Raw genomic sequence first — 11,098 nt, 5'->3', positions numbered from 1 at the left:
CAAGAAGACATCCAACCCTTGCTACCAAAACACAAGGAGACTAACAGAATGTAAACATAAAGCTGCTAATGTACACACTGACACATGAATGACATTTACATTGTTCAGAATAAAATCAAGGATACTTTCAAATAATGAGCCACAGAAAAATTGCTGGAGCAAAATCGTCTTCAGAATGAAACGCAGGCTCATTTGAAATGAGAGTTTTTTTCATTTAAGAAATGGTGCGGCTAATAATAAAGTCTTTTAACCTGTATTTTGTTATAGGTGACAGGTGAACAAATCACAGGTCTTGAGTTTCTCTACCCTGCCTCTCTTGGTAACGTCATCTCCAGTACCATCTGCTACCTACCAGACAAACAGACCAACCACATAATGAGGTACCAGCTTCCACCCAGCTACCGTGACTAAATCAGAACAAAAGATTCAACGCCTCCTTCAACAAAGGAACACAAGTCTAAGCTGTCTTAGCTAATTGCTGGGTTTCAGGTTGTCTGTTACAGATTTTAAGTGAGCTACAAACTTCCATCAAATACTTATAGCTGTTGGATAAAGATACTAAGAATAAAAGATAATTGAAAGCAAAAGGTAAGAGAGAAGAGAAGAAAGCTTAGAAAATAAGTAACTACTTATGGTAATTTAAAGACTGTGGAATAATATAAACATGAAAGACCAGGGGCAGAGTGATTGATATCTCATATGTTTTCGATGCCCCTACGGTTATTAGACTGCAATATATGGGAACATACAATAAACTATGAATTAAAATGTAATTGTAGCTTCAGGCATCTTCTTCATTGTCTGCTGTGGTGTTATGTCTTCATGCACCGTGATTGACAAGGTGTAATTAATCATCTTACTCAGTTGTAAATATGGGCACCCTTCACAGTAGGCATCAGGAAGTGTGTACCAGCAAAGGAAGCAATAGTTGACGCTGAGATACCATTAAATCAAAATCAGAATGCGTATATGTTCAGAAATGTGTGTTTGGTGTGATGCTGTTATCGTTTATTTCTAAAATACTGTACCAACAGATTTACTTGATTTGCAAGTTAACTACAACATTAACTGGTTTTATTTATTTTGTCTCTTCTTCATTTTTATAGGCAATGATGTTGTTCTCCTAAAATGTGAGCCAGTTTGCTTCCTGTCAGCAAGTGGAGCTCAGCTCAGCTCTTCCTCTCCCCAAGTTGTGCAGACAGACCAGCAGCTCCGTGGACTGACTTGAAATGGTTCGGGCAAATTATTACTCCATTCATGGATCACCTTCTGCACTCCTTATATACTGAGTTAGACACTTGGGGTCATTTTAAAGTGAAAGAGAATAATGAAATTATCTTAACAAGGTACACTGTTCCATTGAAAAATAGGACATTTATTGGCACCAGTGCTGTCCCCAAATTGTATATCAACGTCTTTTAAGAGGTTTTTTTTCAGTATTCAAGGGTAGAAATCATGTTATATCTGTTTCTTTTTGTAAATGATTGTTATCCTTATCTAGTGAGTACAGAAATGGTGTCTGAGTCATGGGAAATTTAAGTGGTTTGTCTCAGGAAAATTTGGTGGTATGCATGTTTTTGATGCACGTAGAGCTGCTGAATGAATAATTGGCCCCTATTTAATGTCCTCTGCTTTAAAGCTGTCTAGTACATTTGCTGTTTAAAAAAATGTCTTTCAAAGCTGTTAAATATGTAACAAAAAGAGGTTGCTCTCCCCATTCTGACATGAACAAAGCCATACAGTGAGCTGCCCGAGGTACTTCCAGCATGGGATTAATTACAAACACAATCATAAATGGAAATTTTCAAAGTTTTCCAATTCTTTTTCTTTGCAATACCAGCTGATGAGTGTTTGATACAAGCATGCAGTAAAAATATCAGTCCAGGAACTAGCTATTAAATATTAAGCCAAGCATTTTTCGGAGAGTATGGGATCTGTTGGATCTGTAATTCCACCATTTACCCCTGATGGAGTGAGATCTCTGGCTGTCTTCAGAAGCAAACCGAGCTTAAAACAGGAGCGCGCTCTCAAGAAGATGATCGACTGAGAATGTGTTTTATTTTGATTTGAAAAACTGTCAATCACAAATAAAAAAGACCAAACACTATTATTATATATACTAGCTGACTGCATTTGTCTGGTAAACCAGGCAGATGCAGGAAAGAGAAATAATACCGTTTAAAAGGAAAATATTCCGAAGGTTTTGCCCAGATGTTGCGCTGGAATTGTTGTTCCCTGGTACAAGCAATTGATTTCAGAGGAAAATACAAGCACGTATCTATAGATGTGAGAGAGAAATAAGATGTCCAATGTCTCACATATTTCAGTTTATATAGCCACAGCTATTTAAACAATTCCAAAACTGCCTCTACGGGTGTCAAAGAGGGAGGGAAATCTTCAACCACATGATCTTCTCTCCAGAGTCCTGTTAAATCCACTGAACTTAAAACAGAACAAGAAGTGTGAAATATGGGTTTGAACATGTTATGTCAGAAATGTAAAGGTTGGAAGCCTTTTTAGTAACCGATATTAATATTGTATTAAATGTTATGAAAAGGTAGGTGTTGGAGAGAAGGGCTGGGCTCATGTGCAATTTTGTCAAGGTTTTTATCTGTGATTATGATTCCAGATGTATCTATTCCCTGAGGAGAAAAATGAAGTAAAGTTGGCATGTGACATGTGTTTTAAGGTGTTTGGCACAGTTTCCCAAAGTGATGACAAAATGTTCATTTTTATTACAGTGAATTGGTAAAGAAAACACGATTCTGAAGGTCAGCAGCTGTATATTTAAGATAGCTTTGGAGTTTTATTTTGGAGAACGCACATTTTTGGTGATGTGCTTAGATCTGATTGCCTGACAAGCATCTACTATAATAAATATTGTAAATAGAATAACTTTTACAAAAGATGAGGTGGTAATTACTAGAAATTCAGTAAACTCATGCACAAACATGGCAAAGATTGCAAAAATGTCTCTTTTTTGTGTCTAAGAGTGTAGCTGCTTCTTATTAATTTTTTTAATCTGTTTACTGCAGACTCACTGCTCTGCATTAGAGCTGGAATAATTGTAACAAGGTCCTTTGTAGGAAGACGTTCCTAATGCAAAGGGGCAGATGTTGATTTTTTGAACAAACTGGGGAAGGTTATTTTTTTGGGCGAAGGCTGTTTTGCCCAGCCACGGGTCAGAGTTGAGCTGAGAGCCCTTGGTGTCCCTGCAGCCCCTGGGAGTGCAGCAGCCCTGCAGCTCCACGCTGGCAGCGGGGCACCCCGGGCTGCAGGACCAGGCAAACACTCCCTCATAAACATTTTACAAGTTCTGCATCCACCAATCGGCGAGGTTTGGGAGCCTGCCCCGATTGGGTGTATCAGGGGTTTGGTAAACACGGCTGCATTACAAAAACAAGGTTTGCAGAGAAAAGACTCCAATAGTAATGCCTCCTTTGAATATTCAGAGCCCAAGAATATGATTAATTCCATACTTTATAAGTAAACTTCCCCAGCTCCGTATCCATCTGCAAATATTCAGAGTGATGTGCTCAATACATTCCTTTCTGTTCTACAACCACATTTCTTTGTGATTTTAACCACATCAGAAAGCACTTCAGATTTCTAACACAAATATTCAATGCATTTAATGTAAGGAAGCTTCCTTTATTGGAGGTGATTGGGAACATTTTGTATTTTATAGGTGTATTTAAAAGGTTAGCAGTAGGGGGGAATCGTCTGTGGAAAATCTGTCTACAGCTGAAATTCTTAGATGCAGAAGTGTTGCTGAAATGCATAATACATTTACATTCTTTTGTTAAGTAGCTTACAGGACTATCCTCTTAGCTACCAGATACACAGATCCTTTTTTTTTTTTTTTTTTTTTTTTTTTTTTTTTTTTTTTTTAAAGTCAAATAATATTTCTTCTCTTTTTCCAATTTGTTCTTTTCAGGAGTACATACATGGTTTGGTGTTTTGTGTGCCATTAGAAGACTTTCATTTCCATGGGCTTTTTTACTTTTTTAATCCACAATTGTGTTGTCCCTTTCAATAATCTTCTGCAACTTTATTTCATCTTTAGTGCATGCAAAGAAGTCCCTCATTGGCTAGTACATTACTGATAATGATTTACATGTTTTCCCAGATTAATTTTCCATGGGGCATTTTTTTTCCCCAATATAACATAGCTCCAATTAAAAAAAGAAAAAGAATGCCAAAGGTTACGGCATTTTATAATACAATTTAGAAATTAATTTTTGAAGTTGTTGTGTTTGCGTTTTAAATTTAGAATCTATTTATATTTCAGTATCAGAAAAATAACGTGAAGAATTTAAAAATTAGCAGTCTGGTGTTTTCCAGATATTGAAATGTGCCTGCCTAATGAAGGCAGAAGGCTTGCTCCCTAGATTTATTTTAAAGCAGTGCTTTTAGACAGTCATAAATTAAAATGGCAGTTTTCAACCGGATACTTATTACTATTTTATTTGATATTTGCGAGATACCTGACCATTTAATATTTATCCTTTATTTCTCTGAGCTGATCTAATTGCACCTCTCTATTTTGCATTTATTTCTCTTTGCAAACACTACATTATTCACTCTCTCCTGTGCTTATTAAACAGTGCCACCTGCACCAAATGAAACAAAGCTTCTCCATCAATCTATCCCAGCTAAAGAACCCTGACTATATATTATAATTAATTGAAGCTCAATTGAACACTTGAGTCGGAACTAGATACAGTAACCTGAAAAAAAAACATTAAAAAAATTAGGATGTACTTTAAAGAAATCTTTTAAATGAAAATGTTCACTCAAAACCGAGAACCTAACCTCGCACCAAGCACTCTTCATCAGCTCCGCACAGTACCTCAAGTAGCAATTAGCAGGTCCTTTAATTAATTAACTATTCCCTGTACATCACAGGGATTTTTGCGGCACTAACGTCATCCTTCATAAGTGAATACGGAATGCAGTCAATATTTTGTCACTCCAAAGCCGTGTGTGGAGTACCTGAATGGCAGCGGCCGGCGCGGCGGCAGCACTCCCCGGCCCAGGAGCAGGTACGGACACAGAGAGCGCCGGGCTGCGGCCGGGAGCGGGGACACACGGAGCTCACCGGGCGGGGACACACGGGACACACGGGGCACCCGGCTGCTGACGCCGGCAGCGCCGACAGGGCACACCCCGTGCAGGCTGGAACGGTGGCCGTGAAATCGTGATAAATGTGCCCGAGGAAGATGATTTTCTTTAAAAGCTGAGTGTGCCGTGAACTTTGCCAGTGCTGGGGGCTGCGCTGCCTCTCGCTCCCGCTGCCCGCTCCCAGACAAGAGCAGATTAATTAAGTGGCAGGTCAGACGCGAGAAGGTGAGAGGGCATTTCCCACCAATCCGGGACATTTTGCCCGTTTTATACTTTGCAAACTTTTTATATAAGCGTGGCTGATTCTTTTCAACGTCATTGTCATTTGGAAAATATTAAGTGATTTTAAGGGGATTACCACCTGAAGACGAGGCACAAAAATACGTATTGCTGGGTTTAAGGTTTCCAAAGATGCAGTATGTAAATTTGTTTGTATAAATATGTATAAGATATATCACAGTATGAGGCTGTGTGTGTGTGTGGAGGAACATATGTGTGTGTAACCATCTATCTATTTGCAGATTCAGACACAGACATATGTTATAATTTTCTTAGAGGCAAATATCTGCAGAAATAATTCTTTGTGTTCAGTAGTTTTCTTTAGTGTGTGGTGAGTTTCTCTTCAGAGCTTTCTGTGCTCAGGACAGATGAATTTATGTACTGTATAGTATTAGGAAATCAAATAAATTATGCCTTGTGTGATTTTGCAGGAATTATACATTAGCATTCTCTTTCAACATGTGTAATACTTTGAATTATGGAACCAACTTTATAGATAATTTTAAGAAGAAACAATATGTGATGAACTTGTAGAAACGCATATTGTAGAAATCCCAAGAAAGAAGGAAAAATTATTATTCAAATATTTTGAGATGTTTGCCAAATGACACTATAATTTAAAAACCCCACCACATTTAATTTGAGCCCTTCATGAGGAGTAATATGCATTCAATTACTACAAGATAGTAACTTACTGATCCCAGTAAGATTTGCTATTTTCTAAGAAATTTCCATTTTCACCTTAGGGATTCTCCCTCATCACTGTTATTGCAACTTCAGTTAAAAAAATTTTGGCATTAGCAAAATGTAAAGTAAAATGTAAAGGTGAACTGACAAGCTATGACTGTATCTCTGTTTCTGCTGTGTGAATCTGCTCTTATCAATAATTCACTATTCACGTTCTACAAAGACTCTGTTTTTACATTTTTAATTAGCACTTAAAATTTTACAAAGATAATTAAAAAAGGGGAAATGCTTGGAGTCTTTATGTCATAATTTACTACACATTTTTTCCAATAGATTTGGCAAGTGAATACTCTGTTTTGATACATCAATCTCAAACAAAGGTGGACTCTGATGCAATTTTTCACTGTTCATTTCCCTGAACCTTTTGGGATATAAAGAATCATGAACAAATACTTAACAGCCTGATCAATAGCCATTGACCATTTGGAGCCCCTCGTACCCTAACAAGCACAGCTTGATCATGTATATTTGATCATGTAAAATTTCAAAGCACCTTGATACAGCAGAGCAAGGCTTTCTATGGCATCTTTGTGTTGTTTCCTAAAGCACATATTTCCCATGATTTAGCTTTACCATTAATGGAAACTTACTGCACATACATTTGATGAAATCAAGATCGTGAATTTCAGTGTTATATATCCACAGTATTTCATATGAATGGCAAATATAAAACACTATCCTAACATTTTAGGATAGGGAGCTCTGGATGTGCCTATGGATTCAAGGGACCCCAGAGTGCAAATCTAAAAAGTCCTATCGTTATAAATCTTGCATTCCTGTTAAGTGTTGGCATGCACATTACACTGAGGTGTCTTAAGTTTATTTTAGCGGAAAAATTGCAGTAAATATCTTTCCCTTGATATCCCTTAAAATATACGTTCACATATGTATAAAATAAAAAATATTCATGTTCACAGCTGTGTTAGCCCTCAGCCTTATTAATATCATGGAAAGAGATAAAGATCTAAGCAGAAAAATTTACAGTGAAAAATTTCTTTGCAGAACTTTATTATTGGTCATAATTCCACATCCAATGTTCTTCATACAGGAATTTTGGTTTATCATTAAAATATAACACTGATGCTACATTTGTATAGCTGCCTTTTCTGCTTATAATCATAATGTTTATTCTAACTTTCTGGGCTTATTATTTTAGACAGATATCAGTTTAATTAGCTTAAGCTGTCATACTCTAAAAAATACAGACGGGTTGCCTGGTTCGGGAGGAGGAAGGTGGCTGCAGATTTCAGAAGCAGGGACAGTTAATGCCTTGTACATTATCATGTAAACAGCAAAAGGACAAAAATAATTACCTGATAAACTTTCAATTTCTGACTCTCCCCTATATGCTTCCTGACCAATTTTTCTATAGAAAATCCATTCAAATTAGGCAAGTCCTCTAAATATCTGCAGCATCTGCTGGTTCAGACACCTTCCTTTATGCAGAGTACCATTTTCATATGATAATACATGTAATATGATATAGAATGACAGAATGCATGACAGTTGCCCATAATACATAGAAAGTCACTCAAAGGACAGAAGCGACATTTGGATAATTAGCATCCATTGGGCAGTCAATCATGCGAATAGAAAAAACTGAACAAAACCCACAATGGAGTTAGAAAACAAAAGGGACCCTAGCCAGTCTCAGGATTAACTGCTCTAAAGCGATCTAAATGCTTTTGTATCTAAAGAACTGAGGCTCCCAGGGCTGCCCTGTTCCCCTCTAGATACCCAGGGAACTAATTGTGGCGATCAAAGTTAAAGCATTCTCTCTTCTTTATAGACTGCTAAATACACAGAAAAATTATTTCTCCATTCGTGTTCATTAAACTATTTTAAAGTTAAAAAACTGATGCCACGTTCTTTTGCCAAGTGAAATGAGCTAGAGTATTGAGATTGTCCTGCTTTTATGAGAACACAACAGACCTTTTAATTTAAACTCTGCCTTTGTTTGATTAATATTATTTTGCTGTGTCCAGTCTGCTATCTCTTTCATTTTGGATAATGAAGGCAATTGTCATTAGAAACTCCTGTGTGAGAAAAACCTGAAAACAGGAATAGGAATAATAATGATAATAACAAAGCCCATTAACAAAATTAAGCAGGAAAGGTCTCACAATTTCTTAGTAGCTTCCACTTCCTAAAATAAATAAAATATTTTGTCACTCAATATATGCAGCTCAAAATACTTCCTTTCCCCAGATTAGGTGGAAGATGAGGGCAGCCTCCTTTAAAGCTCCATCTAACAGAAGAGAAAGAGAAAGACAAGAGATACAGAGAGAGCCCCAGGATGTGGAAAGTCATGAAAATACCTACCCTGGAGACAGTATTCCCATAGGATCCTTTTCATACAAAGTCCAACTTGCCTAATGCCCTTAATGAATGAAATAAAAAGAGAATTCAGAAAGGCCCATGCTGATGGCTCCTGCTGGAAAGTGTGTGGTTTAAGGCATAGCTGCAGCAGTTCTGGGAGGGAATCAGCTCCGGTCCCCATCAGCCAAGCAGACAGGAATCACTGGGGCGAAATCTTCCCCCTCACACATTTGCAATTGACTTGAAATAACATCACGACACCTTTGGATAATTGACGCCTTCTTACCTTTCGTTGTCCTTTGTAATTAATATTTGTAGATCTAGAGGTTTCTGCCAGCCACAGATAACAGGAAGGTGGAAGGGGTGGGGAGACAGAGCGCGTGTGTGTGCGTGAGTGTGTGTGTGAGTGTGTGCGAGAGAGACAGAGGCAGAGGCAAGGAGAGAGGCAGAGAGGCTTTGGTCGTGTCTCTGCTTGGGGAATGGAGCGCTGGTGTATCTGTGTGGATGTGTACCGGGGGCTCTGCAAACCTCTGGAGTTCTAAAGGCAAGACAGAAAGTGAGGAGTAGGATGAGCTGGATGTCCCCTGTCAGTCCTTACAGAGTTCCAGCAGCCGTGACCTTCAACCCTTTAGCAGTGTGTCAGCCCCAAGTGCAGCCCCCTTGCCCAGCTGCTGTGCCAGCCTCCCGAGGCGGAGCAGGGACAGAGGACAGCAGAGGTAAGGAGGCAGAGAGAGATGGAGATCACAGGGGCTTTTCGCCCAGTCAAACGGGCCTCTGGTGACAAATCAATCACGGCCCTTTCAAACCAATGGTGCTGCCAGGCTCCAGCTCACCAAGCCCTCACAGCCTCCCCCGGCTCCCCGGGCTCTCCTGCATGACACTCAGCTGATGACGGGGGCTCCAGTCAGAGCAGGGCTGCTTTTCACAGGTTGATTTGGTCATTAGCATCATTTCTGCTCTATCTCCCCCTCTTGCTCTGTCTTTACCTACCATCTATTTATTTATTAAATATTGAAAACTAATATTAGAAGAGGGATTGAGATAACCAGAAACATTTGCAAATAGGTTGGTATGGTGCCTTACTAAAGAAACCCAGCTTTATCTATTTATTTCATTCAGTCCTCTTAGGAAGACCTACCTATTTTAATGTAATGAGTTGATCTGATCAGTATAATCAGGGACAAAGAAAGGAGGCTTTACAAGATGCTCACTTCACCTCCTCCTTCCCTTTATTTATTTTACACTAATGAAAAACTGGCTTCAGTGAATTTTCCTGTAACACCCATAGGACAAGAGTTACTTTTCAATTTTCTTATTCTGCCGACATTTGTTAAAATACAACATTAGGTTCCTTTTAAAGCTATGAGGAAGTCCCTTATCTGGAGCAAATTTGCATTGCCACCGAAATTCTTGTATTTCAAGAAGTGTACACTGATAAAGCTCTAATGAGGTAGGAAAAAACCCTCAAAAATTGCTACTAAATCCTAATAAGTACTTCTTTCAATGCTGACTTTCTTCTGAATATCTTAAAAAGTGTTTTAAAGCAGTTATGAAAGAAACAGCAACAGAAGGAGATGGCTTAAAAGTTTAGGAAGAACAAAGTACTCTTTTGCAGATTTTGTGATGGTAGGAATTGCATTCTCTGCTTCCTCCTCTCTTCTCTCCTTGCCCTCCTTGCCCAATTCTTAGTACATAGGGAGAAAAATCAAAACAAAGTCTTAACACAGTATATCTTGCTCTAAGTCTTCTTCAACCTTCACCCCTGGAATAAAATCCTCCAATAACCACCCACCCCACCAAAAAAAAAAAAAAAAAAAAAAAAAAAAAGAATATTGCAGGTGAAGGAAAAGGGAGCAGTCCCTTTTCATCCTTGCTCATCTCCAGCGCCTGCAGCCAGGGATGGCAGCGCACGTTTACCTCACAGATTTACACGTTGGCTGTCCGAGAGGAACTGGCCAGTGTGGGGTGGGCTGGGAAAGAGGGATGGTGGAAATGTGAGGAACGGAGCCCAGCTCTCCCAGTCTCTGTAAAGAGAGCCTGGGCCAGACACAGTGGCCTCAAAAATACAGCACAACATCCTCAAAACCGTCTCCCCTGTCTCCTTCCTACCACGAGTGCACTGTGTGGAACTGAAGTGAAGTGCAATGCAGGCAGCAGTGTGGGGTGCTCAACAGCCTGTAGCTGGAGAGTGCTTCGGTCTTTATCTTCAAAGCTGTCCTGTCAAATACGAGGTCTTTTAAACATCAGAGGGATAAAGTTTCTGATTCTGAAGGGTTCGTTTTCCTCTTGCTTTTCCTCAATCAGGAGTTAAGCCCATACGACCCCCACAGTAAGCTGGCTCTGGGATTGCTGCCCTGCTACTTGCCCCATGATTTGGAGATGCTTGGATAGAGCAATCTCCATTTGCTCACTGTTTGTTCAGTTTTCTTCATGTTAGTTCTTTCTCCCATCTTATGTGTCTTGAGGCTGTTGCTCTGTGGCAGTGAATTGAATCTTATGAACTTAAAAGAAAATTGTGGCTGGGACCTGGAGAATATTCATCTGTTGCAGAAAATGCTGAAGTCTGAACATGTGAGAATTGAACTAATGAGTTTTCCCCTCATTTCAGTCTCTCAGTCTCTTTTTTTTA

The 11,098-nt window shown here is 39.1% G+C and overlaps 1 long non-coding RNA gene across 1 annotated transcript in view; it reads right to left on the bottom strand.

Moving 5' to 3' along the window:
• LOC136369861 (uncharacterized) overlaps window positions 1–10,296 on the bottom strand; it is a 174,069-nt gene extending 163,773 nt beyond the window's left edge. The window contains exon 1 of the long non-coding RNA XR_010745075.1: window positions 10,262–10,296. This is a non-coding gene — a long non-coding RNA (uncharacterized lncRNA). The remainder of the gene's footprint in view (window positions 1–10,261) is intronic.
• Window positions 10,297–11,098: the final 802 nt, after the last annotated feature.

The sequence above is a fragment of the Sylvia atricapilla genome, chromosome 19 (assembly GCF_009819655.1).
Source record: "Sylvia atricapilla isolate bSylAtr1 chromosome 19, bSylAtr1.pri, whole genome shotgun sequence".
NCBI classification, from domain to species: domain Eukaryota; kingdom Metazoa; phylum Chordata; class Aves; order Passeriformes; family Sylviidae; genus Sylvia; species Sylvia atricapilla.
This window is presented reverse-complemented; position numbering and strand designations above follow the sequence as displayed.